Source organism: Carassius carassius, chromosome 37 (assembly GCF_963082965.1).
Source record: "Carassius carassius chromosome 37, fCarCar2.1, whole genome shotgun sequence".
Classification (NCBI taxonomy): domain Eukaryota; kingdom Metazoa; phylum Chordata; class Actinopteri; order Cypriniformes; family Cyprinidae; genus Carassius; species Carassius carassius.
The window spans coordinates 16027268-16053944 of record NC_081791.1 but is presented as its reverse complement, the minus strand read 5'-3'; the positions used below and the strand labels follow the sequence as shown (position 1 = coordinate 16053944).

Below are 26677 nucleotides of genomic sequence, written 5' to 3'. Positions count from 1 at the left end.
TACTTTTCTGGACTTTGACAGTGTAACTTACTTGGCAGTCTATGGGACAGTCTCAAGCCTCTCGGTTTTCATCCAAAATATCTTAAATTGTATTTGTTTGGAACAAAATGGGCACATGTGATTAATGACAAAATTTTCATTTTGGGGTGGAGTATCCCTTTAATTAAAATATTATGCTAGAGTATTAATGTTAAATTAAAAAGATTTTAAAGCACGGCCTCTCGTGTTCTGTGATTTATTGCTTAGGACTCTGCGCAGCAAAGCCTCATCGCACTTGTAAATACAGACTGAACTGCAGCTCGAAACTTCCAACCACCGCACGAAAACTACATCTCTCGGCTGCATAAAGCAAGTTAGTGCTAATGTAAAGGTAACGATTTCATGCAAATGTCAATGTAAATACAATCAGAGTAATAACGAACTTGCGCGTGCCTAATGTATGACACTCCTGTATATCAAAGTCGTAGGCTACATTAGGAACGCATAAGTCTGCTATTGATTCACACACTATGCACGCTCTCGGGGTTCTGATCCCTATTGTATTTTTGCGTGAAATTTCAATATATTTGCATAGTTTTCCAAATGAATGTCCTGTGAGTGTTTTATAATGGATGCTCAACCATAGAGGAGGATCTTGTGAGGATCAGTGGTGTTAATGCACATCTGACACACTCTCAAAAAGTAGATATTCAGTCAGTCCAGTTGAAAGAGACCAGTTTAGTGAATGGTCTTTTTTTTTATATCTCCCTGCTGTCCTGTTTGGTATGGCAGGTTCACTTATTTAAGAACAAGTATCAATTATTTTAAAGTTTATATTTGGAGTTGTTTTTTACGTGCAGTAGAAGAATAAGGCAAAACAAATGTTTTGGCTAATAAAAAAAGGATTAAAGATAAACACCTTTCTCTTTGCTGCTGAAGTACAGTATAAGAGGAAATGTCATGGGGGGCTTGCAAAATTGATTGGAGAAGGATGGGGGCCACGGAACCCCTGGGATAGATTTATCTGTACTGCCCCTTACTAACAGTAAAGCAGTGATCTTGAATGCTTGTCCACCCACCACAATTCATCACAGCTTTGTGATAGTTTTAAAGTCAGAAATGAGATTCTGCTCCACAGTCTCATGCCTAGTAGTTATAAAAACCATTCATAGGGAATAGTTGGGATCTGAGGTTGAGCGCCTTGGTTGTCCACCTATACTAAAAAGCTACTTTATAAGAATACTTTGCCATAAATTTAAAATTTAATCATTGAATCATCATTTACTTACCAATACTCAACACTATTTCCTTTCTTCAGAAACATAAAAAGAGATCTCAGGTAGAATGTCATCAGGCAGCTTTTCCATTAGAATGAAAGAGGATGATCCATTTTAATTGACAAGCTACAAAGAACGCAAAAAAGTTTCATAAAATGTGTCTATGACTGGTGAGCAATACTCCGTGAGGAACAGACTAAAACTGAAGTCATTTTGACTGATATTCTTCCTCACCGCCACTGCTCTCAAATGACAAGTTTCATAACATAAAGCATATATAGCAAAAAATTATGATGTTTAGGAATCGTAGGAGGGCCGGCAGTCACAAATTGTGCTCTCTATTCAAGCAGTCTAAGAAATCGGAATCCTTTCTATGCAAGGAATGCTTCGATAAACACATGCTTTTCAAGATGAAAGCACTTGAGCGAGGACTACATTTTTATAATGTTTATCACCACAGCGAGTGTTTCTCTAAAAGGACAAGGACAGAGTGAATACTAGTAAGGGTGTGTGGATGGAAAAGAAAAAAAGTATAAAAGACTCCATCTGACATCCCTAACTGAACAGGAAAACAGTGGGGCCTGTGGGACCCCCAACCTCACTTTATGACCATGTGCTGAATTAACAGGTCCAGATGTCCCCTCTCACTTAACATGTGCGAGTCATCTCGAGCAAAGGGCTCAGCTGCTTTAGGGCTTATTAAAAAAATATCAGTTTCAATTACACCCATTAACTTCTCGTGCTCCTCAGGTTTACACTTATTTGACATCAACAAGCCCGATTCTTGCACAAGACGTATGTTTAATGCATAAATCGACCCATCCAAGTTTATCAGATTAACTTCAACCGCTACACATCAACTACCTGCTTCTGGCAAGGGCAGAATCAACAGAGAAATGAACTACAAATAAGACCGTGTGAGAGAGTTGTGAGTAAGAGAGTGTTGCTGAAACACCATACCGTGTACCCATGAGTCGAACAAAGACGAGCCTATTACCAGATAGATATCAATCTGCTCTTAGTACTTGCTGCTACAGAAGCATTCAGACGACTCAGCTGCTTGAGCTGTTTATAGTTTGACAGTGTCAGGTCTCTTTGTCACTAGGGCTATGAGCAGGCGCCTGTTGTTACTGTATCTATTATCAAGGGGAAAGTGCCAACACATTCTTGTAAACAAAGGAGAGTCTACCTACAAGTTTGCAGAGACAAAGCCCAACCTGAAAACGCTCGAGGCGACCATTCAAACCAATCCGAGCGGTTCTCAAATTTCTTTCAGAAACAAATTTGGACGAGTAAGCGGAGCACTCAGTCAATCAATCGTGCATTTGGCTAAAGGTTTTCCCCAGATGATGCCATGCAAAATGTGACGCTAATTACCTCTGCCCTTTCTACAATTCATTAAGCATAACATTGCATAGCTCAGCCTGGATGTAACACCGTTAAGGCCCCTCTTTGGGAAACGGAGGAGAAAAGACGTGCGGCGTAACACCAGCCGGTTCCAGTGTGCGAGCAGATTAAATAACATGCCTGCCCAAGCCCCGTCAAACATTCAGCAGCCATCATACGCCAACTGATCCGCTACAACACACTCTATGAAGAAACCCCTCCGTCAGCCCTACCACACTGCCTTTGATCAGAGTATCGCACGTTTGATATTTTTAAGGGGCAGGATAACACACAGAGTGCATCTTTGCCATGTGGGTAATTCTATTAAAACGCAATTAAAAAAAAAACGAACATCTTTTTTTGCAGAGGAAACAAAGGCTAAATGTCACTGTGCGTTTGGGCTTTAAAGTGTCCCTTTTATGGGTTATGAAAGGACATTATTTTGGTTTTGGGAGTCCCCAACAACAGGTTGACATGCATGCAAGGTCAAAAAAAATCAATTTCATTTTATAATATGTATTTATTTTTAGCTTATTTGCTCAATGACTCCCAAATGATTCGTTTAATGATTCATTTGTCCAAACCCCTCTTTTGCTTGATGCTAATCTGCTGTGATTGGTCCGATTAGTGAATTTCATTTATTTCATCATGCCTGTAATGCCTGATAAAGCAGCGTTTGTGAATGCAGTGCTGCTTTATGTACAGCCGTTACTGGGGAAACCACTATTTCACAGCTTCAAAAGCAGCACCTAGTGGCAAAAAATTATTTAGCATTTTCATTCAGACCAATAATAAAAGACCAACAAGTGTGTGGGCAATATGCTAACGTTTCATGATGACATCAACATGAAATGGCTTGGGATTTGTTTTAAAGACGAAACGTTTCAATGATTCAAAGTGACTCTTTCTTCTGAGAGACAATAACTTTATAGACTGTGCACTTTCAGACTTAAAACTTTCCAGGAAGTTTTCATTCACTAAGAGCTGTGTTACACACTGCATGAAAGGTAATATTTAAAAATTCATTATATGAGCACTGTAAACCTTTACTAGCCATTCTCCGCTGCTCAAGCAAAGAGGCAAGCAGTTGTTAAGGGAGAAGGATGACACAGTTAATCATACACCCACACGCTGCAAATGAAGGCCCGGCGCTCAGATGTATAATAACAAGAACATTAAAACATACAGCATTCACTAGTCATTTAAAAGAGTAAGAGAGCCCAGTCATTCACTAGAGATGACAAGGAGGACATTTGGAAACACCTAACGCAACCTAATTAGCCGTATTCCAATCTAAATAGGTGACAAAAAGGGTGTACGCGTGCTACAAACACGGAGAGGCTGTGTTCAAATATTAAACTTGCCGTCCGTGTATTTTAAAGTAATCTAGCTCAAACAGGTTTCCCTGAGTGTAACAAAAAACAATGAAAACATTCTGTTGCTTGCTGTAGTCTTTAGTTCCTCTGCAGGAGACGCTTCACTAAATGTTTGATTTCTTTCACCTTAGGCTACCCTCAAAGCTATGGCATGTGTAACGGGGTATAAAAGCTTTTCTTCTCTCTCTAACGCTCTCCATTTTCTATGAACCGAAGGATTAGGACAGATATTCTGTACATTAGTTGTTACAGATTACTAATGTCTACATGTTTCCAGGCTGGTCAATGCCATCTTTTTTTGTGACATTTAATCCTAGTCTGTGTTTTCGGTGTGACAGCAAGTTTGGGAAACCCCACAAAACTACTAGCAGAGTGTGACTGACCACCTCAAAGCTTTAGACATGCCAATTACTATCTTTGCACAACTGGAGAGGATAAACATCCCAGGGTGGGGGGATGGGGCGCTCATTTTGGGCTACAAAAGAGTAGGCCCTTCTTACCACATATAGTAACATCTTTTACATATGCAAGTGAGAAAAACATGGCATAGTTTTTTTTATTTTTTTATGTTACCCTTAGGAATGGAACAGTCACATGAAATTCTAGTATGGCCAATGAACCAAAGAGGATATACAAGATGCTTCTTCCATATGCATAGCATGAAGAACGAGATCAGATAAGGCAGGCTATGAATCAAAAATGGTTCCAGTCAAGTCTTTTCAACCTACACTCCTAAAAATAACCATGATTCCATAAAGAACATTTAACATCCATAAAACATTTAAATTGTAGAAAAGATCCTTTAGAAAAAGATAAACTGAACCAAAAAATGGTTCTTGTACGACACTATTTCAAAAACCCCTTCAGAATCCTTTATTTTTAAGAGTGTGCCCACATATACCAGTCATACCCCTTTGGTCTTCACCACAAACACATCACTAATACTGGAGGACCGTAACCAGCCATATTTGTTCCCATCATGGGCCACAGTTCAAGTGTTTCAAGTTAACAAAGGGAAGTTAGGCAGACTTGGCCGTCCCATAGCAGTTTCCAACTGGTCAGGCAGGTCTACCAAAAGCTCTTCTCCCCTGCTCTTCAGTAAACAAAAGGTCTCTTCCAACATGTGAGGCTTGGGGTCACTGCAAATGCACTGTTGTGATGGTGTTTGATAACACTAAACACTGAGATAAACAGCATGCTTAATGTATTGAAGATCCTCAGCACCTCCAACTTTAAATGCACCATTTATTCTAGTACCCGAGCATTAATAATTCACTTAATGCTCGATTTCCTCACTTAATAAAATGGAAACAAACATAGAACAACATCTTTACGGAAGATGCAAGATAGCCGGGCGAAACTTGATACTTACTAGAAAGCCATAAAGCATCCTAAAAATTACACAGTGCTCGTCTCTTTCAACAACGAGAACAAAAGTGAAACATGCAATAAAAAACAGGCTGCTGCTGCTGCTTTCAACTTCTGAGCCTGTAGCAATTGCCAACATTCCATCTCTATCCCCCCCCCCATTTACCTTCCCACCCACTCAAACCCTCCAAACTCCCTCAGTCTTCCTTCATTTAGAACATAGACAAAGTCGCCAAGACACTACTCACCCGCCAGTATGATGATCTAAGTTCCTATCGGGCTGCTGCAAACAACTTCAAACAAGTCCACGTCTGTTCGTTGAAAATGACCCTGCCGAACTTCTCGGCCTGGGCCAAAATCCAAGAAGCCGAGGGCTGAGCACTATCACGCCGATACTTTATCCTGAGAGAGCCGCTGTCCATACAGAGGAGAAACGGGGCAAATGCCTCAACAAAAGACGACCTCGCTTTACTAATTTATTCGCATTCGGACCGCCCGGGGACTCGTTTTCTGAACGTATGCGTTTCCCCCTCCTCCTTTTCGCCGTGTGATAACTCCAAAAGCTTGAGTTTGTGGAGGGTAGGAAATCAGTGAGTTCGGCGTTTACAGACTCCGCTTCCTTTTTCACACACACACGCGCGCGCGCGCTCCCTCGCGCTTTCTTTCATATGCACACACAGCACGTTCGCGCGCTCTCTCTCTCTCTGTCTCACTCTCTTTCTGTAGAACCCCCTCCTCCTCCTCTTCAGCTGTTCAACAGACGCATCCACATGGCTGACCTAGTCTTTCTTTATCCAGACACTAGTGAAGGAGAATTACCCCCCTCCCCTCCACCACACACACACACACACACACACACACACACACAACTTCTAAAAAGCGAGCAAAACAAAAACACGGACTGGATTCTAATGATTACTGACAAGTGATCGGACTGGAGTCGTGATTGATCGCAAACTGTGAGGATATGGTCGTTAAAGAAACTGCATCAGTAAGCAAGACGTTGAATCCAGATTCACACGGCTGCTGTATGGAATATTAATGTGCATGATGACGACTCCAGCTCCAGCAGCACAGATAACAACAAATAGATAATCACAGTGAATGCCAAAAATCAAGCCTACCGTCCAAATAAACCACAGATTCCAGCTATTGATTTTCAGTGTCCAATAATTAACACTCAGTTTTTATTGCCGTGCTTCGCTGCCAAATGATTGGGGCTGAGAACAAAACAACCAGTGAAAATTACACATACATTGTGAGTTGCTGCTCTCATTCTCATTTGCATATTCACATAATGAATTAATTACTCCGTTTCCCCCGCCCATCATGGAAGCAGCATGCATTCACAAATGTGCATTTAAAAAGAACGTGCATTCTTTGTTGCTGTTTAAAGAATGAAAACCGATTTTGTGCTTCTACACAGAATAGTAATAATTTGATAATATAACAACATCAGCACTGCCATGATGATGCAAGAGGGAAAAATGTTAAATCTTTTAAAAACATGGTAATCTTTGTATATCTCTGAAAGCCCTTCATTTCATCAAATGATTCTAAAAATATGTCAGGAACTAAAATACTTTCCTTGCACTTTTACACATTTGAATACAACACATTTTTAAAGAAAAAATATTTTCTCAAATTCATGGGTCATTTTTCGACAACGTGACCTTGCCTTTTATATTAAAATATCTAAATAAATGTATACTATATAATGTACACAAAGTAACCTATGTAATGTATACAACAAGTGACCTCACTTTCATGAGAGTCTAAAGGGGTGCTTTAATGGATGTCTTGTCACATGAAAAAAAAAAAGCTTCCTGCATATTCGTTTATCCCCACCAACAAGACATTTTTTAGTTTAGGCTTCAACGAAAAAAAAGGCTTTTAAATCACCAAATTAACTAAATGTTCATTATAGCAGTATTTGTTTACGCAAATTGCATAGTTTGTGTATTTAAACGTAGACAATAGAAATGAGCGTCACGTCATTGACCCAAATACTAATGAAATGTTACATTACAGAACGCCTCAATCTTAAACCAAAAAAAAAAACGTAAGCATTTTCTCTTCACCAATGTTATATCTGCGGAGGCAGCTAAGATCAATAGGAAGTGAGTTTGGTGTACTGCAGGCCCTTTATTGTGCTGCAAACCATGTAGCCTGTCAGGTTTTCAAAAGGAGGAGGTGTCCCTAGTGATCCCAGTGCTGGCAAACGCTTTCCAGCTCCAGGGGAGCCAGAGACAGTGTGACTTCTGTTTCTCCTGACAATCCTTAGCTCCGCCATGCACCCACACGCACACGTACACACACACACTCACTCTCACACCCCAGCAGGCCACCCTCCTCCCCTCTTGGAAAGCGTTTGAGCTTCACATTCAGGCGTATTTATTACATTTACTCAAGTGCATCCATATTTATCTCCCCGAGCCGCCCTGATAGCACTTACAATGTGCCCAACAGGAAACCTGAGTCACTTGCTTATGCGAGATCCTCGCTGTGCACAGGAAAGATATTTAGAGAATGCAGTTTTCAAAGAGATACAAATCATTGCTATCAGCCAATGGGAGATTAGCTACTCTGGCTCATGAGAAAAATACACAACAATGCATTTGACACGGTGGCAGACAGTTAATTAGTGCTCAGAAACGAATCACGATGGAAGGTGCGTGTTCGCGTGGGGAATGCCTGAACAATGTATAGATCGTGTTTTGTTTGAGGAATATTAAATCATTGGGATGTTATGTGCAAACAAACATTTCCTTTGGATGACTGACATTCATGATCGGCAAGGTAAAACAAACAGGCATACGCATATGACTGGTATTTCACAAAATGCACTCAGTAACAATCAAAACATTTTCAAATAAATTCTCAGCTAATGCACGCTGTAAACTGCTCAGCATTCAGACAGACAAAAAAACACAAACTGAGTGTTTGGAGGAAATGTAAGCCGAAAAGAGCACCGAAGTTGTGAATGCCTTGCATTTCATGCACTCAGATGGCTGTTCCGCAGGCATTCGCAACAGCAGATGAGATCCCATTATCAGGCAGACGAGAACTCCACCTCCAGGATTTCACAGCTCCTCTGTTTATCACACAGCCCTGTCAAGTTGGGCACCATTAACTGATAATGAAAGGAGACAACCGGTGCAGTTACAAGCAAAGCATTCTGCATTCTACAGGCCTAAGCATGTATTTGGGAAGCTGACTGTGTCTATTCAGTTCTGCTCTGCATTCAATACCCATCACAATGCCTCAGCTACTGTACTCTGACCCCTTCACACTAGTGTATTATTGAAGGGTTTAGCTTGAGATGAAAGGAATTAAAGAAATATGCCAAGTTCAATACCAGGCTCAATCTACAGCAGATGTGGAATGATATTGATAACAACAAAAAAAATATTATGACATCTTAAAAAAAAAGGGAGGCATTTACAATGAAAGCCAATCCATGAACATTAAAACTTAAAGTTTCAATACAATCTGCAAAATATGTCAACAATATTTGTTTTAAAATTTCAATTTTTTATAAAAAATGTGTTTGTTTTTATTAATAAAACTGTTACCTTCACATTTCTGCATTTAAATCTTCAAAAAAAAAAAAAGACTATTTATTTTCAGTGTGAATACAGCCTTACAAACTTAAGTTAAAAGTTGAAATTCATTTCTCTGGAAATCAACATGAAGCCACAGATGCTGTCAGTTGAACCTAATTCAGAACCCAGATTATTCTTCCAATAATTATGGCCTATTCTTACTAAGAAAGATAAACTATATTACAACGATAACATTCTGTTTATTGTAAGCACATTCTGCATTTTTGTCATCTGCCACTTGTAATGTTCGAGCTCCTCAAAGCAGGACAGATTATGATTGGCTGTCAATGTTTTTATTATTCATCAGCTAAAAAAAGATATATTTTTGAAAGTGATTTCAGTGATCTCGCTCTACTGTGTCATTTTAGTTGTGGTTTGGACTGCTGTTCTTTTAAATTCAGAATAACATTTTATAAAATCATCATCCTAAGTGTGAACAGGCCATTATAATTTGATAAGATGCTAAACATTTTATATTTGATGATTAAAAGGAGGGAAAGAAGTATAAGTGCTTTATTGTAACCAATAAAGATCCCCCTTGCTGATCTGATGAATGTTAACAAAAGAATTAGATGTACATGACTGATTTATTATGCCTCCTCCAGCTTGACTGTCTTTCAATGAATGTCCTGAAGACTTAAAATGCCCTGCCATACTAATAAGTCAGCCAGTCAGTATCTGAAACAACAAAAAAATGTTAACCAAAAAAGGGGACGAGAAAGAAAAGATGACATGGATGAGTGAGCCAAGCTTCTGAGCGCCTTGGCAAGTCTAGGAGGCCCTGGCCCCTTAAGCACTCATATCTAGTAACTTCATTTAATGCATTCACCAGGGATCAGCAGACAAGCGGAAGGGAGACAGAAAAAAGAGAAACATTCAAAAGCAAATGCTCTCTGGTATAAGGTTCGGTGAGTTATTGAGCAGTAAAAACAGCATGCAGAAATTAAACCTAATCTTTCACACCGTTTCAGGGATAGACCGGATTTATTCCACTACTTATAATAAAACATGTTCTTCCCGGTCTTTGAGGAAGTCATAGCATCTGAAACAGCCCATTTCAAAGTGATACAAAATAACAGTAGTCCGGAGTGCTTAAAAGAGGAGGCTGAGCTCTGCAGCCGTTCCCTTTTCTTTTTTTTTTTCCACCAGAGGTCATATTCACACTCTGATGCCTGCCATCGGGAACAAACACTCGTGCTTCCCTTCAAAAGACACCAGGCACTTCCACCCCCATTTACTTTTCCTTCAGACACACACACACACACACACACACACACACACACTTCTCCATCAGCTGACAGCCTCTCTCTACTAGCAGACGAAAAAACCTTGACTTCAATTTGCTGGGTGCCATTTTAGCACTCTGCTACTTTCAGATGAGACTATTTTACAAGTTTTGAGACTTGAGGGGTGAAAACAAGCAGAAATCACAGAACGACTGTAACCGAACCCTCTTTGACTATAAAAAATGTCTCAATTTAAATGTATTTTATTGCTTCATCCTATTCAGCAATGACTCACAAAGGAAATGTAATGGGGTTCAGCCTCAATAGAGTCACACATATTGTTAGACTGAGGTTTGGATCAGTTTATAGTATGCCAATAAACATTTTCTTATATCATCTCATCAAGGGATCTCATCCAGAGTAGTCTGTGTTTTTTGACATTGCAAGCCTCCGCTGTTAAAGAGTAGTTAAAGAGATAACTGCCTTCCAACCTATTATTTAACATTGTAAACAGCACAAGAAGAAAGCAAAAGCCTTCTGATGTGAGGCAGGAACGCTCAATTTCATTGAGAGATTGCCCTGTAGGCAAGCCTTGCACATTATATTGTTTACTTTGCCATTCATCCATATTTGGCAGGCTCGTGAAACCTCAAATCCTGCGACACTTCGTCGAGGTTATTTATCATATCGCCAAGCTACACAAACTCATAAAAATCCATCTTTCAAGGGACAGTTAGATTCAAAAACCATCACATTAGGAAAAAACAACATAAGCATCCACAATTCCAGATGTGTTGCTGTCACCCGGCAAACAAATTAGATCAGGGAATGCGAAGGGGAGGTCTATGTGTCTTTCTTCTCACGTAATTACACAGCGCAGAGCTCGCTGAGAGACGAGTGGCAAACCGCCCTGACGGACTGACTAGTTTTCAGCTTCATGCGTAAACTCGTACTCCGATCTAAATGAGTGGTTACTTCTGAAAATAAACAGAAACGTTTGGCCGGATTCATACACGAGCAGTTCGAGATTTTTAAATAGCTGTGAAGCTCCCGTGTGGACGGGAATTTTCCCTTGAATTTTCTCTTTGTTTGCCGGTGGTAAATAGTCCATCAGGGCAGAAACCCCTCCCTTTGCTGCTCTCTTGCTGAAGACAGAGGTATAAACACACACAAGCCTCCCCAGGTGCTTCTTCACTCACCGCCTGATTGTACATACATTAAGAGCACTCACTAAGGCTGTCTCAGGGCAAGAGCTGGTGTGCATTGTCTAAGTTAACATAAAAGGATCAATTAAAATATTTAAAATCTGCTATATACATATATACACACACACACACACAGAAAAAAAAATAATAAACAAACATGCTAATTTACTTTATTTTGACCAATTGAATATAAAATAGGCAAATATATAAAAATAAACAAAAAAATCAAAAACTGATAAAAATTCACATTTAAACAAATAAAAAGGTAAAAAATACACACACACACACACACACACACACACACACACACATATATATATATATATATATATATATATATATATATATACACACACACATACATATATATATACACACACATACATATATACATATATATATACATATATATATATATATATATATATATATATATATATATATATATATATATATATATATATATATATATATATATATATATTCAATCCATTATTATAATCCAACTGAAAATAAATAAATAAAGGTTAAAATGTCACAGTTGAATATGAATACAATCAATTAAAACATATTCAGTAAAAATAAAAGGTAAAATAAAGCCTCACAAACTCACGCCTGAACCCCTTTCTGTGACGCCACCGATTTTAAAGGGTAAAACAAAAAGGAAGTGAATGGAGGATGTTGCTTTAAGCTCCTCTGTCCAGATCCATTAGATCAAGCCACTAGTGTCTGCCATGTGAGAAGGCGTCTACACGACTGGAGTCTTTCACTCTGCCACCCAATGGACAGTATGAGCAACCGCACCACAGTTCCTGTCACACAAAAACACAAGAGGCACACAAAGATTCTTCAGGAGGTTCTAAAAGTAGTAATGTGCATTCAGTGTGAAGTTTGATGACTTTTACAGCAGTGGGAAATTCTGAAACTGCTGTTGGTGATTCATTGTTTACTTCTCACTCCAGACGCCAGTGCCAAGCTGCTACCATCAGCCTTACCCAAAACAGAACAAGACTGTTTGGATGACTAACAAACCACATATAACTTACATATTGTGTGCTGCCACTTAATGTACAGTGGATGGACATTTTCAATAGACTGCGATGCAATTAGCAATGTAAACTGTCTGTAAGATTGTAAATATTTACTCTGAAATCAAAAAAGGAGAGGAAAGGGAAAGAAGTTACATATTCCTCGGCTGTATTAACATCTCAAAGCTGAAAAGCTTAAAGCAAAGCATTAAGGCTATTGTCACAGTAAATGCTCTCAGCAGTATCTCACACTGTTTCAGCAGTCATCGTGCCCTAGGCTGTGCTTACCAGCTGGAAAACTATTCAAATGCAGATGAGATCGTACTCAATTGGCAAGGTGTGATTTTCACACTTCTCTCGCCCCGTCCTAAGATCTCACTGTCAGGTTTGTACCCTCCGTGCGCCCTCGTAACGCCTGTCACAGGAGAGCGACGAGGAATGATAACAAAACAGGTCCGTCTTAGATGTAGTGCCCTGAAACACTCACAGGAAGTACAGAGGGAGCATTGTTCTCCCTTTACTGTAGGCACATTCCTCCAGATGGTAGAAAACAAACCTCACAATACCAGCTACACGAGCCTAGCTGAGTGAAACTGTGTCACAGTCACTCCGCTGGGGCACTGAATCATCCTAAACGTTGACATCTTTCCAGCGATGTTCTCAACGCTGAAGTCAGCATGCATTTAGGGCAGTCGTGTGTGTGTGGGCTCGTGAACGATTGTGAAAATCTCAAGCAAAGGCATCATGACAGTTGTCTCCATAGCCTGTCCTCGTGTCACAATGGATTTCTCACTTATCTGCATGCTATCAGTTAAGAAATGACATGCGATAGGGCCATCTTTAGTGACGTGAGAAAAGACACGGAAAAGCTGTCTTATATTCGTTTGAAAACAAGGCAGTTAAAGAGGCAGTTCTTTCGTTTTTTATAATGTCGTTGCAAAACCTATTTGACTACTGTGAAAAAATACTGAACTGTTTTAGGGGGTTCACAACAACATTTTACCCTATTGACTTTCATTGTATGTAAAAAAACAACTGGTACATTTCTCAAGATATCTTCTTTTGTGTTTCACAGCAATAAACAATCATACATTTTGGGGTGAATTATATCTTTAAAGATGCAGTTGAATTTCCAGTTGATCAAATTTTTGCAGCGAAAAGCAATCAGTTTAATAGGAATCCATGCAATTGGAATTCTTTTGTTCCCGGTGCAGATTTTGCAAAAGTCATCTTTTGTGTAAGCTGGGCTTCAAAACATTGCTACACAATTGACAACAGACCTTTTTTGCCTGCAAAATGTTAAAAATAGTGACTCCACCTTAAAAAGAGGGGTGAAGTTTTGTCATTTTGAATGCTATGGCTTTTATTCTTAGTTCAACTAAGTATTCAGAGAATTTTGTTCCATTCAGTAGCCCATCCCTACAGTGAAGGACACTTAAAGCTAAGTAGAAGGAGAAACAGAGAGAAGGAGAGGGAGGTGTAACAAGAAAAAGGGAGACGTAGCCAGCAGAAAGCCAATTATCAAACTCATTAAGTAAGCCGCTCTGGTGCTTTAAGAGGCACAGCCTCCATATCATTGCTGGATTTATCACCGTCATTTGCATCCTCTGATGCAGCCTGTCACTTTTTCAACTAGCTAAAAGGAGGGGTCACATCAGAACAATCACATGCATCACACATACTGGGTTGACATGCAGTGTGGGCGGCATTTAGAACGGACAGAATCAGTACGGTCGTGTTTGTCATGCTAAACAGGGTGAGCTCAATCGAACGTTATTACAATGACACACGCGAGTAACTGTTAGCATGAACCAGCGCGACCACAGTGTGTACTTAAAACTTTTTCAAGGTGCTACTAGGAAAGATTTTGCTGTGATAGCTGATAAAACAGTATTTGGGGCTATGGTATGGTACTCTTTTTTATTATACAGATCTATTAATTTATTCAAAAACATATTAATATGGCAATTCCGACAAGCACGCCTTTTATACACCACTTCTAATATATGCTATTATTTTCTGAATTAAATTGGGAAGAAAAAATTGGGTGAAAAAACGGGAATGAAACTCGTTTCATAATCATTTAATAATGCTGAAAAAAACGTTACATTAGTGCTGTCAAATGATTAATCGTGATTAATCTTTCCAAAATAAAAGTTTTTGTTTACAGAATATATGTCTGTGTACTGTGTAAATTTATTATGTATATATAAATAAACAGACACATGCATGTATATATTTCAGAAAATGATGTTATGTTTATATATTAAATATATTTATATGTAATATAAATTATATGAATATAAATACGAGTAAATCTTTTTTAAATACATACTTTATATGTAATAAATAAACACAGTACAGACACACACACACACACACACACACACATTCTGTAAAAACTTTTATTTTGGATGCGATTAATCACGATTAATCATTTGACAGCACTACTATATACATGCAATATATGTAAAAAAATTACAAAGATATTTGATTATATAAATTATAATTATTAATTACATTTATAAAATTAAATTATTATATATATATATATATATATATATATATATATATATATATATATATATATATATGTGTATGTATGTATGTATGTATGTATTATTGTATACAATATTTGAAATTTGAACAACTATCTGCAAAATCATAATCAAAAACTTGTAATAACAAAAAGACAGACAATACATATTTCTAAGAACTTCTTTCAACATTTTTTGTCACTGACCCATTTATGATTTTAAAATAAACATTTTACAGTTGTCAAAAGACTAAAAATTAAACAAATCTTGTAAAATCTTGTAATTAAGTTTACTTAAAAGAAAGCAAAGTGATTATGAAAATACTAAATAATATCCAGTACAATGATTATATTTTCATTGAAAAAATATTGTATAATATAATAAAACAGTGGCCCTCGAGACAAAAACAGTTGGAAATCATGGCTTTAAAGGATGATGTGAACAAACAGTGTGTGGTAATTGAGTCAAACAAAAGAGAGTTCTGGGAAGCATCAGATAGGTGTGCTGTTGGCATCGGAGGCGGTAAACAAGGAGATGTTAGAAAAGAAACAGCTGGATTTACAACTGTAATGCTGACTAACCTCGACTGGGTCTCCGAGGACCCGCAGCCCTCTTTACAGGCATTCACAGTACCACACTCTGGGGGAAGCAAAAATAGACAAAAGAAAAGAAAGGAAGCAAATAAATCATGAGTGCATGAGCGAGCAAGTGAATAAAAGCAAGCAATAAATGAAGAAAAGGCATCCAGCCACTGCGGCTTTATGCACACGAGGAAACAAACCGAAGATTAATGCGTCACCTGGAATTAGCGCTGATGATTTATTTAAAAAACGTCTACTGCTGTCATAAACAATGAGGGGGGGGGGTGATGAAAGAAAACAACAGTGTGCAAGTTACAGCCACTTGGTTTGTGCTTTAGAAATGAATCCAAACATGAACTCCCTTTAGAGACTCGATTTTCCTCCCCCCTCTGCCACCTTAAAATAACACACACACACACACACACACTGATTTCTCTCCCTCCTCCACGCACTTTTAACTCCCATCCTGCTCCTTAAGCAGCTCTTCCTCCCAGCCAGCGCTGTGGAAATAAAAACATCAGGACATTGCATCATAGCACCCGTTCAAAAACATTGACATTTTACATTCAGCAAAATGGAGCATCCGAGCGCTCGTGAGCCTTTCAGAGAGAAAACAGAAAGCGGCTGGAAGGGCTGATTTATGAGGGCTGAAACACATTTACTGTTAAGCCCAAACATTTCACACAGAAGAGAAGAGACAGGGTTTCCTTTACCTGGGTATGTGTATATTGTGCTAAGGTAATATTAGGCAAGCTCTTGACCAAAAGTGGGAGGAAAACAAAATTCGACGGTTGCTTATGCTTTGGATTTGTTGCGTGTGTTCGAGCATATGGTCTGCTTTGATTTAATACGGTTAAACAAAAAAAAAGATAAAGCTCTGTTTCCTCAACACACGCCTGTGACATGGCCATTGGTCTGGTGAACGGTCTCTGAGCCTCTGGGACATCTGTTCTACAGAATTAGAGCATTTAGCCCACTGCAATTACTACAGATAAAGGTTATTAACTCACAGGATTAGATCACTGTATTAAAACATTGGGCTCTTTCCTCCTAAACAGCTGTATGTTCACGTCTGTCCATATCTAGGTTTCTCTCTTAGTGCAGGAATAACTAAACTTAATAGCATATGATGCCCAATGAATTAATATTCATTATTTTTTTTACCTTTTTTTTTTTTTTACTTACCCTTGTGTAAACCTAAGAAAACCTATAACTGACTGACCTTCTTCTCTGGAACACAAAAGATATTATGAGAAACATCTGGGTTTTTTTTCCATATAAATGGTCAATGGGGTCCAAAACTGTCTGGTTACAGAATATTTGTTCTTTATTTCTTCTGTGGAACACAAAAGAAGATATTTTAAAGTTGTAAAGGTTTTGAAGACACGAGGGTGAGTAAATTAAACAGAATTGTAATTTTTGGGTGCACCATGCCTTCAAGCATTAACTGTGGCTATGTTCTAAACAGCATACTACCATACTAGCAATGGTATCATTGTCAAATAAACGATTTAAAGTTGTGTTTGTTAACTGAAATAAAGATGAAAATTAAAATATTAATATTCGATGAGAAACCTGTTCTCAAAAAAAAAAAAAAAAAACTCAGAGAAAATATCAGAGAAATCTAAAATTGTTGCCCTTGGCAGCAAACTAAAAAAAGAAAGAAAACTAGACAAATTTAAACCATTTTACTACAATAGAAATAAAGCTATACAGATTTTTTTTTAACTAATAAAAAAATCCATATGAAGCAGCTACTGATGTGATACGATTCACCTCATCACGATGCAGTGTGATTCGATTTCAACTCAATTCAATGCAATACGATGCACTGGATAAAATGTGACTATGCACTTCAATTTGGTACAGATTGCTCGCTCTTATTTCTTCGGTTCAGACAGAAAGCAAATCATAAATGACTTCTAACGCCTTAGTCTCAGCAGTGGTGTGCTATGTCATATTCACATAGCAGCAGTGGTGATGAGAGAACATGCTTGAGAAACAGTTTAGAGCACAAAGTATTGGTCACTTTCAAAATAATAAAAGTATATTGCATATTCTAATAATTATATACAAATAAATCAGTTTTACTGATGCAAATATGTTAGAAATTATACAAATGGCAACTTGTATCCAATGCACTTTTTTTTAATCGATGCATTGCATCATTTACTTTTATGCCGATGTACCGATGCAAATCGTGAATCTTATTATCCCTAGCATATACTGCACTGTATTCAGTAAGTCAGTATTCCATTCTGCACACAGCCTCTGTCTTCCTCCAGTCATCACTTGATATTGATCCACAGCAACATGGCCGTCAAGCACAGCCGTGCACACAGAAAGATGGAAAATAACATGACTGAGAGAGGCTCACATAGAAAGCTTCAGCCTTGATTTGAGTGGGTCTTATTTTTATAATGAATATTTCATTACTGATTAGCTGGTTTGTTTTTGTTCAGCCACAGTCATTGATTTGTCATGGATAGAGCAGAAACAAAATAATGATCTTGACATGATGACAGTATGAAACGGCATTTGCAACCCATTTTCCCTCTGAGATGTGACGTATTTGAATACAGAATATTCAGTGTAAATGATGCACTGAATTAAACCAGACACATTATGCAAAAATGGTGTTACAATTGATTTACACAGAAATTCATTGGCTTGTGTTTCATCGTGAGGCTCAATGAGACCGAGGAGATTTATTAAAGGAACGGTTCACCCCCACTTTTTCTTCCTTTGGCCACAAAAACATACATTTTAAAGATTGTGCCGTCACTTCTTTTCAATGAAATTGCAAAACAGACTAAGGCATTCCAACTCAAAAAAAGTACATGAAAATTTCATAAATCACCAGTCCATATGAAGTTTTACGTTTTTTGAAGCCAGATTTGTGTGAGGAAATAAATGATAATGCTCAACTCTTTAACTTCAAATGAGTTTGTGAATTTGTTCATTGAAAACATCTGAATTAGAAGTACGATTTATTTCTGCATGAGACACTGCTTCATCGACACATCCAGAAGAGGGAGATTGACGTCAAGAACTGGTCTGTTTCTCACACAAAGCCATCATAGCACTTCAAAACACATTAATTATAGCGTACAAGTCATATCGACCACTTTTATATGGTGCTTCTGAAGCTTTAAATCACCGGACCCATTGCAGTCTTTAAAATCATGTTCAAAAGTCATACAGATTGGGAATGAAATGACAGTGAATGTAAACAGTGACAGAATTTTCATTTTTGCATGAACTTCCAAAGTTAACAGTCAATTTTGATTTCAAGTTAATTTCAGTGTGCCACTATACCACACCGTTGTGCTATGGCCTATCATGATTAAGTCAAAACTCCCAAAATCTTTAAAAGACAAATCCAGGGTTCGGTTTAAATACCTGAAAACACCCTGATGAATTAAACCTCTCTGCAAAACTGTGAATGACTACAAATGGCTGAAAACAGCTGCCCTTTTTTTAAAGCAGCTTCAATCACATTATGCAACTCATCTCTCTTTTTCTCTCTAAACTGTCTCTTCAGAATCAGCTTTAGAAATTCTTCACCTCCCCGCCTGCTGAGGCCCCAGCTTCTCTGGCTGATTTCAAACTCTACTGACAGCTCTCATGACTAAGGCTCTCATGTCAAACACCATTATATCAGCCATCCATTCATTCCAGTAACACTGCTTTAGTGACATTTTCAAGCACTTACCAGTGCTGCAGTACCGTCTATGCTACCTTTTATTTCAACTCAGCAGCCATCAGAAAACGTACATTATTCAAAAATTATAATTGTATTTGAAAAAAAGAGAAGGAGAGGGAAAAAAAAGCTTAGCTTAGCTAGATTATAGGATTAAATGCTCCCGCTTTAACTAGATCAGTGTGATTTAATGCTAATGCTCTTGGACAAGAGCTGCTAGCGGCTTTTTTAGACCACAGCCAGTGGTCTCCGTTTGCCCACAGGTCGCAAAGCATCTCGGGTGGATTGTAAGCTCAATAGAAATGTAGACTTTCAATGCTTGAGGGGATAAAATCACAAACATTCAAACCAATAAAACAACAACACTCAAACTGGAACATGAGAATTTCCAATTCTGTACACTTCGGTCAACGTTGACCTGGGAGAATCTAATGGAAAGAAAACAGATTACCTGCTGATTAGCCTGTATTATGGGGCAGCTCTAACCTTTGTGAAATGGACTGTCTGTTCTGTGCTTAGCCAAGCATGGCTTCTCCTCGACTTCCCCAGCGTGGCAAGCCTGCTCCCTATTAAGTAAGCGCTCTGAGCAGCGAGCCTTGCACATCCATCAGCACACAATGACACACTGTCCTGCCATCCACCAGCCTCCCTCTTCTTCTTTTTGTGGTAGAAAGAGGTGTCGTGTTCGCTCAGTTCTTCGGTCTTAGATGGAGACAGGAAATTATTCATAATTTTGAGTGCTGGTGACTGCGAGGCGGAGATGATAATCCAACACTTGAAAACGCAAATAAGCACTGATGACAGACAAAACTGAGCACGTCAATACTCGACGGTACTTCAAAAACAAACCGTATGCAAATAATAAAAGGTCTTTAAAAGGTTTGAGATGCTAGCTTCTCATAAAGCATTAACACTCTCTCCTCTCTCAGAACTGGTAGGAGACGCATTAAAAAGCAGTAGTGTCAAAATCAACACCATGATGTTGATGTTAGTGGTTTCCAGGGTGTTGCTATGTGATCTGTATGTATTTTACAATGTATTAATAACATTACAAAATTATGATATATTATGAAATGAAATTATTATTATTATTATTATTATAGTTGTTATTAAATATTTGTTATTATATTATATTATTATAATTTCATTATATGACAAAATTTGCTGTATTTTAAAATATCTTAATTGTAATTCTATTATTATTGACATTATTGTAAATTACAGTTTATAATTAATTATTTTAATAAAATATAATGAACAATACAGTTAAGAACCATACATTAAAAGATATATAATATCAGAGTGTTTAAGCATATTAATAGGGAGTTTCAAAACTGTCCCTATAAATTACAGTATATTATTATTATGACGATGATGATTATTATTATTATTATTATGAATTATATAAATTATATAACATATAATAATAATTATTACAATTACATTAATTATTATTTTTATTTCATTATTTTTTATTATTGTATTATGTGATTATTTAATTGTATTACAAAATTGGCTGTATTTTAAAATGTGTTTATTATGTTATGTTAGTCTATTATTAACATTATTAATTGTAAACTACAGTATATAATTACAATTATTCATAATAATAGCTAATACATACAACAATTATTATGTATTTTACAATCCATTAGTTATATTAATCATTAATCATACATTATAAAATGTTGATTATGTTAGTCTATTATTAATAACATTATTAACTGTAAACTACAGTATATAATTATTATTAATAATATAAACAATACAGTTATTTAAATACATTTTATAATATGCGCATTGTAAAAAAACAACAATGTTATAAAATTATTGTCTATTATTAATTATTATTATAAGTCAAATAGGCTAGGCCTAATTTCAGAAAACAAAAATGTGAATGCAAATAATTTTTTTTGTATTCTGTTTACTTTCTGATTCTTTTAAAAACAAACTGTAAAAAAACAATGTATTGCAATCAGTAGCGATCTTATAAGGTGCTGTGTAGAGAAACTCCAGATCACATTTGAGGCATCACTCATCTTCACAGTGTAATCTGTGTGGGATGTATTATTCTCCCAAGTCAAATCCATGGGGTTAGGGGTTTGTTTAAGTATGAGCAATAGCAACTGTGATGCTTGCCCTAGCAACTACCACTAATAAACAAATTTCATCTGCTATAAAAAGTGACCTTTTATTATGCTAAATGACACTTAGATGAAGACCTTTATGACGAATATTTATGCCAAAATGTCATCAGATTCAAATCATTCTCTTTCTATCATAGACGCCGAGCTGAACAGAGTTCACTAATCGTGTACAGTCTTGTTCATTTCATTTAATACCACCACGACAGATGGCGGCCAATTTTCCATTTGACAATTACAAACTGGCCTTAAAAATAAACCAACAAAAGACTAGACAGACAATAATTGTTCCAAGCCATGCAAACACCCTCCTACAGCCCACAAGAGCCTGACCCTCTCCTACACCAGCAAATAAATTCAAATCATGGCTCGCCCCCATGCTTATTCAATCCAGGCTAATATCAGTGCTCTAGAACCCCGGCCCGATGGCTGACATTTAACATTCCCCGGCAGCAGAGACGGAGGGGGAAGAAATGAACCCGCTTATGCGCCTTGACACGGTGCCCTCTGCAGGAAAATAAAAACATGGCTTTCACTTACTGCCAGCCTGCGCGCTGAGCCTATACATCACCCCGGCTACAGAGGAGACTGATCCAAGGTCAGCTACATTTCCTCACTGTGCTATTTTCTCTTACAATCACCGAGCAAGGCCCGGAAGAGACGCGCTAACACAATCATCTGCACAGAGACGGTGTAAACCACTCCAGGCTCTTTTATACAAGCTATTGACTCATGAACAAAAATAGGGTTAGCATGCAAACGAACACTGTGCTAAACAGACTACAGGTCATCTAATCAAGCTACCACATCACATCTGGATTTGAGCTAAAATGCTACAGGACTGAGCAGAATTCTACCTAAAGTGACTTTATGAGGGACCATAGTCTGCTTGAATCTCACAAGCAAACAGCATTAATGCTGAGCAGTGAGCTCTGATTGCATGGCTGAGCAGCTGGTGTGCGTTTGAATGTGTGTGGGTAAGGCTCTGGAGTCATCACAGTACTTCACGCTAGGTTAACACTCAAAGTGCCCTGGGAAATAACATTTAGGCTACATAGCGCTTACTTAACACAACGCTGGTTACTCATACCAAAGCCAGCATTTCTTAATGCGCTTCAACGCTGTAAATGACCAGAGCAAAAGCCAGATAAAGTAAAAGCTCTAATGATAATAATGCAGGTGGATGTTAAGATGTTAAAAAGAAATCATTATGCGTAATGAAAAGTTTTAGGTTGGTTTTACATTTGTAGGATTTGATGTGAAAAAAAAGATGGGGTACTCTTTGCAGGCTGTTTACTCGGAGACAAGCCGTAGTGTAGAATGCAAGCTATACCAATAAGATGGTAATATTCTTTTTATTTCACAGTTGATAGCAGATTACTATTAAAGGGAAAGTTCAACCAAAAATTCTGTCATTACTTACTTACCCTCATGTCGTTCCAAACCTGTAAGTTCTTTATTCATCTTTGGAACATAAATTTAGATATTTTTGATGAAATCAAAGAGCTCTCTGACACTCCATAGACAGCAATGCAACTGTAATATTCCCAAGTCCAGAAACGTAGTAAGGACATCGGTAAAACAGTCCATGTGACATCAGTGGCTCAAACTCAATTCTGCCAAGTTACGAGAATACTTTTTGTGCGCAAAGAAAACAAAAAGAACAATTTTATTTATGAATTCTTCTCCACCAAGTCACGTCTTCTGCCATTATGGAGAGTTTTCAAGAACGTATTCGACTTAATCAGCGCTGTTTATGTTCGGGAGAAAAACGTGCGCATGAACGTAATCTGTGTAATCAGCGTTGTTTACGCTTAATGGAAAGCGTAATCTGTATAGTGTTATTAACTTGTGTTTGAATAAAATAAAATAAAAAACAAAAAACAACTAATCACTTTTGCTAATTTATTTTAATGTAGTTCACTGTTGTGCAACCACACTGCATACAGTAAAAAATTTTTAAAAAAAAATAATAAAGCCAGGCACCAGTGTTGACACTCTTCATCATCTTGATGAAGGCACAATGGTTTAATAATAATGCCCGAACAACAAAACATCCCCAAAATACTTCCTCCCATTCAGTAGCCCCTTCTCTGCTGGTTCTTTCTTTTTTTTCCTTTCTCACTATCTGTCCCGCTCTTTTCACTTTCCAGCTTTGGCCCTTGTACCTCCCTCCTCTTATTCTCTGTAGCGTTCCTCCCTCCCCCATCAGCGATCTCTTAGGGTGAAGCAAGTGACAGATGGAGAACATACTGCAGCTGGCTAATTAAAGGAATCAGAATCTTCAATTAAATATCCAAAACACTGGACCTGTCACCTCTGTGGAATTCTTTCTGAACACAGGCTCCAACATGCTTTGTGTACCATAAGCCTGTTCAGCATAATCCAGCATAGTGATGAGAGTTTCAGAGAGAGAGATTATGAATGAAACGGCTCCAAATGCAGATAGGAATTCCTCACTGTGACCTCAACCCTCTGGCTTTTTCCTCTAAAGAGCATTCCTTCATAAATTACCCACTTAAAACACACGCCATCTTTGTACTGTATGTATCCACCTATTATACTGATCATCCAAACCACAGTGCTGAGAAAATACATGGTTTAGGCACTGTTGTTGTTTTTTGAGTTAATAATATTGTAATGTACCAAATTATAAGGTTCCCTCTATCTGTGTATACTGTAAAGACTCAGGTCTAGCAGCACAGATTGAGCAGTGAGGGAGAACTGCTGCTGAAAAGCAGTGAATCTTCAGAGCCACTGAGAAAGAAATCATATTTTCCTTGACTTCTGAAAGTGAGTTCACAATCTATATTGAATGGGATGTAATAAAAAGACTGTGTACCTCAAAATAATGGCAAGACGTATCACTCTATTGAGTTGTTCGAAAACTGTTAGTCAATCAAAAATATACAACACAACTGGTGTAGCCCTATTCACAAACAAATGACTCTTATAAGCCAGATATGTTTAGTGAATCAAAACATTTAGAGCAACCACTGTACAACAAATGATTCATATGAGGCAGTTCTTTCAATGTATAGTTCAAGAAGACAAGTTGATTTGAATCATTAGAAAAAAAAAAAAAACAGAGGAAAACATAGAGAGCAACCATCAAAGACCAATTCCCTAAACAAGTGACTTAACAACTGGTTCTTTTATGTGACTCAAAAACATGTAATGCAAATAGTGCAGTCCGACAGAGAAGCAAATGACTCTTACAGAAACAAAAATATATCAGTGTAGCCCAATTCCAGAAAAAATGACTATATTTAAAACCAAAGGGAAAATCAGTGTTGTGATTCAAAATGAAGCCGCATTGGGAAATCTGAATGATCATAAAGCACAACTCCTGCTTTTGTCACATTGTCAACAATCTGTCTCCCATTTTGCCTTAAATTGCCAACTTTTATAGGAAAAAACACTTCTGATCCCTTTTTTCTTTGTTCATGTGTGAACACCCCTGAAGTAATAACAGTTACTGCAATCTAATGACAGCTTTTAATAATCAGGAAGAAATAATTCACTTCTTAATTATCAGTTTATCAAAGTGTTTGCCAAAACATCCTCGCCTGCACATACAGGGAGCGATACAACAGAATAAAATATGTTGTGTGTATTTACCCTTTCTTTGGGGATTAACCATATGAGCACATCATCCCATGAACCCCCATGCTCTCTCATCAGCACCTCGATATCCCTTCAACTGATACCTAATCTGCCACGCTCTGGTGGGATGCTGGGATAGTCACGGCCCGAGGCTGATACCCGCAGGACTCACTTGATTAAACACAGCAGTTGGGGTTGTGACAGAGAATATGGCACCTGTCACGACACCTCCCATCATCACTCATTTAGCTGCTAAATATAAAACTTGCGCAACGCTAGCGATTATGGCAAATGTAATTAGCATCAGAAGGAACAATATTTCTACATTTCGATCAATATTGACACCACAGCGAAGAGAGCAACAATCAATCATTTCAGAGCTCTTTATTCCAGGTACAATCCAGACAGCTGGAGACAAAGACAGAGAACAGCATCACCCCATGGACCAATGAGTTCTCTGCCCCTTTCTGCCCTGGACTCCACTGTCTGTTTTCCACCTAAACAATGGGTGTCAAAACCTTCTGTCCTCTGTCTTCCTCCATCGCCTCGCTCTCTTTCTCATTTCAGATGTTTGCTGTCTTTCTCTGTGATAACTGGACTAGCACATCTATTTCAGCACGGCTCCAGGGCTGGGTTTCCAGACAGGCTCAGGTAAAGATGATCAAGATAACATAAAAAGAGTGGAAGGAGCCGGCCAGTATAATGCCCAACTTAATCATTTTCTTTCCGGTCCCCTCCGTGGCCTTCAGGAGCTTTATTTCTGTCAGGATTCAGTGCACAAGAGCCCGTGTCAGGGGAGCTTACCCTCAATTAAGCCCAGGTAAAGTAATGCTCGTTCTGGGGGTGGTTGTGAATACATTACACCCTCCCGTCACCCTTTCAGCAAAGTGGTCCACTGCATATTGGATGTAAGGGGCTTTTTTCTCTCCTTTTCAAAACTGCAGGTGTACAATTACACTTCTACCAACTGCTGTGCTTAAAAATGGCGGAGAGTGATTTTTCTCCATGAAGCTTGAGGGCTAAGCCAAATGCATCACTTGAATTCTCCAACAAACTGCTGAAATTACTGGTTCATCTGTGGCGCTATTTCAGAACACTTATTAGTTTGTCTCAATGGACAAATAAAGTATTTCAAGTGTTTAACCTTTCTTCCCCTTCCTCCTCCACCACAACTGAAGTTGTTTTCTTTGGTTTAAAACCTGGCTTGTGCTAACCAGAGATGTGCGAAACTGTATGCAAAGCCTGTATAATTAGTAGAGATGCACAAAATATTACAATTATAGCCTATATGATAAACCGATAATTATTTTTATGTTTTGGCTGATAGGGATACATGGCTCATACTAGAATTATTGACTACTTTGGCAAAATAATGTAAAAATAACAGTAATAGCTAAAACCATTCTTTACAAATTAATTTAGTAATCACAGTCTCATCCTGCACAGTATTTTCATAAGGATTTCCTTTAATAGCGTCATTAGTGTTTAAAAAAATAAATTGAAAAAAGTGGAAATGATAATGTACAATTAAATATGAAATTGATTTATACTAGGGCTGAACGGTTAAATGAAGTAAAACTGAAACCGTGCAGAAGGTTGTGATTTTAATTTACGTTTCAGTGGCCAGTGATGCAACTAACAGTAAAATTACAGTAC

The 26677-nt window shown here is 37.8% G+C and overlaps 1 protein-coding gene across 5 annotated transcripts in view; it reads right to left on the bottom strand.

The window, feature by feature from the left end:
* The window catches only part of LOC132118171 (arginine-glutamic acid dipeptide repeats protein-like), a 156591-nt gene that overhangs the window by 104934 nt on the left and 24980 nt on the right, over window positions 1-26677 (bottom strand). Inside the window, exon 1 of one of the 5 annotated variants that reach the window (XM_059527803.1) lies at window positions 5635-6193. The exons of 3 other annotated variants lie outside the window; for them this stretch is intronic. The gene's annotated coding sequence lies outside the window, so the exon portion shown is untranslated. Of the gene's footprint in view, window positions 1-5634; window positions 6194-26677 lie in introns of those variants that run through there. One more of the 5 variants, XM_059527799.1, reaches the window with a different exon arrangement.